The 4,421-nt window shown below is 42.4% G+C and overlaps 1 long non-coding RNA gene across 2 annotated transcripts; it reads left to right on the top strand.

Moving 5' to 3' along the window:
* On the top strand, positions 1–3,760 carry LOC123119756 (uncharacterized). Of its 2 annotated transcripts, none has more exons than XR_006458816.1 (4): positions 1–200; positions 1,926–2,061; positions 2,691–2,979; positions 3,489–3,760. It is a non-coding gene; the product is annotated as an uncharacterized lncRNA (long non-coding RNA). The 2 variants fall into 2 exon arrangements; XR_006458817.1 differs by having other exon boundaries at positions 7–200; positions 1,929–2,061.
* Positions 3,761–4,421: the final 661 nt, after the last annotated feature.

The raw sequence follows: 4,421 nt of genomic DNA, 5'->3' as shown, positions 1-4,421 counted from the left end.
TCCCCATCCCCTCCCCGCACCCGGAAGCCAAGCAAGGAGGCGGCGTACAAGGAGCCGTGCTTGCATCTCAGCATCATGGCGGGCTGCATCGCCGCCATCCGCGCCGCCCCCTACATCCTCCACTACCTCACCTGCGAGCCCGGCATGACGGAGCTCAAGCTCGAGCTCCAGGGCGGCCCCGCCGCCCCCGCCCCCCTGAGGTGATCCCTCCCGCCCGCCCTCTTCCTTCTCTAAGTTCGGTCGATTTGGGTGCAGTGCGCGTGTGATCCAGTTTTCGGATCGATCGTCGTGCGGCCGCTCGGTTTGGTACGGCGTCGTAGGGCTTCGTAGTCGTAGATGGGTTTCAACGTGAGCTTGCGCGGTTGGACTACTCGCGGCTATCCCCACTGCGTTATCTTGGCACCTTGGGTTCGAATCCATAGGTGAATTTCATCCGCAAAAAACAAATAAATAATCCATAGTTGAATTTGGTTAGACTCATGGTCGTTGTGTGGTTGCTTCATGATGCTTGATGCACTTTCACTTTACGGGTGTATTTCTGCAAGTTAAGTGAGTTAGATTTCCCAACAGAAGAGAAGTGAATTATCCTGTCATCGTTTGATTCGGTTTACATGATGCTTGCCTTGTGTCTAGGGTTGGTGGGTTGGTAATGCTTGTAATTTTATGGTTACGTGTGTACAGAAGGTGATCTGTTGTTCATTATTATTTTTAAGTCTTAGAACACGGATTTGCGAATTGATAATTGCTGGAACTTAACTAATCGCCTTCAGCAAGTAGATAAAAGAATTGTATGGCTAACGGTCCTTGTTTCAATTCTTTCTGCGCGCACCAGATTTGGTTCCACCGGTACTGATGCTAGGCGCATTGATTGTTAGTACAAATTCCGCGCGTGGTTTCGATTGCTTGTCTCACGGGATTTGCCGCTGCATTGTGGAGAATTCCGTGCGGGTTCTGAGCATGTGGTGCCAGTTCCGGAGCTCGGTCTCTCGGCGTGATTATTTCTGCCTGGATTGGCATTTGCGACCAATAGGCTAGGTCCTTTTTTTTGCTGAAATCCCAACATATGATGGCTGTCTTTGATGAGAAATTACTGGCAGGTTTCTGTGGCTTATCTATTGAGTTAGATGCACCTGCAACTGTTTATTGCTGTCAAATTAGGCTTTGGGGCACACCTTCTGTTGGATAGTATATAGCTTACCTTATGACAGAATGCGAAACAACTTTGCTAATGTGGTACAAGCTAGCCATAAGCATGTGTCTCCACGTTTACAGAGGTTCAGTAATGTTCTCTAGTATTTTTTAGGATTTCTCTTGATAAGTACTTCTTTCTCCATAATTCCATAGGCTTGTTGCATATCCTGCAGTTACTGTGTATCGCACTCATCTAAGAAATTAATAATAAACTAATAGTTACAGTTTTCTAGTTTTTCTCAAAAAGAAGATATTTTAAGTACGGCCTCTTAAAATATAATATCTGAATTTCTATGGATGGTCTATTCCAATTAGCATGAGAGCAGCTGGTAATCCTACAATTAGCATGGATGGTATGTTCCACTTAGCATGTGCATCAGTACCCAGTATATAGTCTCTGCTTTTGTTTGTACATAGCTCACTACTTAGTTCTCCTCGGCTTGAACAAGCACAAGATTCGTCAGCAGCACTGAACAAAATTCAGCTTAAACTAGCACAGTAGTCAGTACATAGTATCTGCATTTTGTCAGTACTATTAAATTTTGTTTATAAATTCAGTTTATAGTGCTATACTTGCACAGTACAGTCTCTGCCTTTTGTTTATACCATTAGATTTTGTTTATAAATCCAGTTTGTACTGATAAACTTGCACAGGCTCTGCCTTTTGCTTATACTTTTAAATTTTATAAATCCATTTTATAGTGCTTACCTCTTTGTCACATTGGGTTTGACAGAAGTTGCTAATCTGTTTACAACATGGATGATGACTGTTGCAAACATCAAATGCAACTAACAGAGGACTGGGGGAAGCACTCATCTCCGTGCTCAAGCGTGTGCCGGTCGGTCAACCTTCACCAAAATAGTGGTTAGGTACAACAACCTTCAACTAGTCACCGTTACTGTATGAAAGAATTCATGAACTGGGATTTTGCTTAAGTAGCTACTGAATCTGCTTGCTTGGTTATGGTAGACATACATGTCTTACAAAGTCGTTATTCTTGTTTGAAGCTAAGCTAGGCTACTGCAGTTCCAACAAAAAGCAGGGGAGCCGCTCTGTTTTTTCACTAATAAATTCTTGTTTGAATGCATATCCTTGGGGTGGTGAAGCTGGGAGCCTTTCCTCCCCATAAAAATACTTTGCTCTTCATTATGAGCAGTGCCCTTATATAATTAGCTGCTAGGAGTGTTTATATACTTGATCACCACACCTCTACTGTTCTGGTTACTTTTGCTTTCTTCTATGTAGTTGTCCAGGGCATAACAGTTTTATGTGTGGCTTGTTCTTGTGTTACCAGCCTACTTTCTTGTATTGACTCTACCATTAGTGACACACCTCTTGGCGATTTTTGTATTACCGATGGCTTAATATTTAAACTGTTTAGCTTGATTTGAAATTGAAACCATAGGGTTCTTTTAATCTCATTTTGAATTGTTTGTAGTTGCTCCAGGTCCTTTTCTAGTTGTGTTTATAACTGTCTTTGTTCCTTTTTTGATAACAGGACCAGTTTGACACGATTGACTTGTCGGACAACGAGATTGTCAAGCTTGAGAACTTCCCTTTCATGAACCGCACAGGGAGCCTGCACCTGATTACAACTTACAATGAGAGGGAGCAGGTGACGCCCAGCCCCCAGGGAGCTCTGCATCCAAGTCTCGGCCGTCCTCCGCGGCAAGGAGCTGAGCTAAAGGAGCAAGCAGCACTGCTGGTTCCTTCGAGGATGCGTGCTCCTGGTCGAGTCTTGTGGAAAAGCAGGGCGAATCGGGCATCGTCTCACTTGTGCCGTTGTGGTAAGAACAGAACACCACTCTCACTTGATGTGCATGTATTAGTACAAGAAAGCATTCTTACATGGTGATTGTTAGCGACACAACAATTATCTTGCAACGTAGCTTGCCAAATTGCTTGCTTGCTTACTATATAACCTGTACTGCTAAACATGTTATCCTACTCCATGATGTTGTATCATTTGCAAATACTCCTGGACATCAGCTCCCATTAGCTATAATCTGTACCTCTAAAAGAGGAGTATAAACTGGACTAATCTGTACTGTATTACGCTTGAGACTTGATCCAACCCGTATTAATTGTTGCCAGTGATGTTATTATCTACTCTAATGGCTGATGAATCTGTACCTGCCATGCCATGTGGAATGACTGATGAATCTATACCTGCCATACCATGTGGAATGACTAATGAATCTATACCCGAATACCATGTACAATGACGTTATTTTTGCATCGTTTGAACATTTTTTTCTGCTATATAGTTTCTCACTCATGATTGATCTACTGCCAGGTGAATGAGGTTTTCAAATGTTGAAGGAGGAGGACAACAGGAAATTCTGTTATGTCTTATCATCTAAATTTCTGTTTTAATTTTCTTTGTCGTAGAATAGTTTTGTTTGGCACTTACTGTTCCTGGGATGTAAAGATATGTATTGGTGGAATGAATGGTTGTAATATTATAACATTGCACGTTGCTTTGAAAATGTATCAGAACTGGGCTAGGCCCAAGATAGCTTGTGGTGTGATGTGTTGTAATGTCAATGGCATAATATTTTTTTTGGATTGGATCAATTTTTTTGGAACTGGGCCAGGCCCAAGTTATATTGGACAATTATTTTTGAGGGAAAAACATGAGAGGCCCAGCAAAGAAATGGCCCAGAAAAATACATGATCAAAAAGAAAATCTGCTGTTAAAAGGGCCACGCAAAGAAATCAATAAGGCTGAATTGTTGGGCCAGGCCCATGTAGCTAATAAAAGCATAGGAAAAAATATATATTGAAAAGGCTAAATTAATGGGCTTGGCCCATGTAAAAACACCGAATTGGACCGGGCTGATTCTTATTCACATCACCTTGCCACACTGGATCCTACGTGGCCTGGGGAGGCTGCCAGTGACCAAAAATTTGGTCGTGGAACCAACGACCTTTTACATATCATAAAAAAGGTCGTTAATTTCAGTTTACGATGGCCAGCTTTTGACCATCTGTTTTTTGTCGCAAAAAGGTCGCAAATGAAAAACAATGACCATTCAGCGACCAATAGTGATGGTCGCAAGTTGACATATTTCTTGTAGTGGCTGCTGCAACCTCACCACTTATCCTTTCCATACCCATTAAGCTTTGCTAGTCTTGATACCCATGGTAATGGGATTCCTGAGTCCTCGTGGTTCACATATTACTACAACAATAGTTGCAGGTACAGGTAATGCGATAATCATGACGT

This window comes from Triticum aestivum, chromosome 5D, assembly GCF_018294505.1.
Source record: "Triticum aestivum cultivar Chinese Spring chromosome 5D, IWGSC CS RefSeq v2.1, whole genome shotgun sequence".
Taxonomy (NCBI): domain Eukaryota; kingdom Viridiplantae; phylum Streptophyta; class Magnoliopsida; order Poales; family Poaceae; genus Triticum; species Triticum aestivum.
This window is presented reverse-complemented; position numbering and strand designations above follow the sequence as displayed.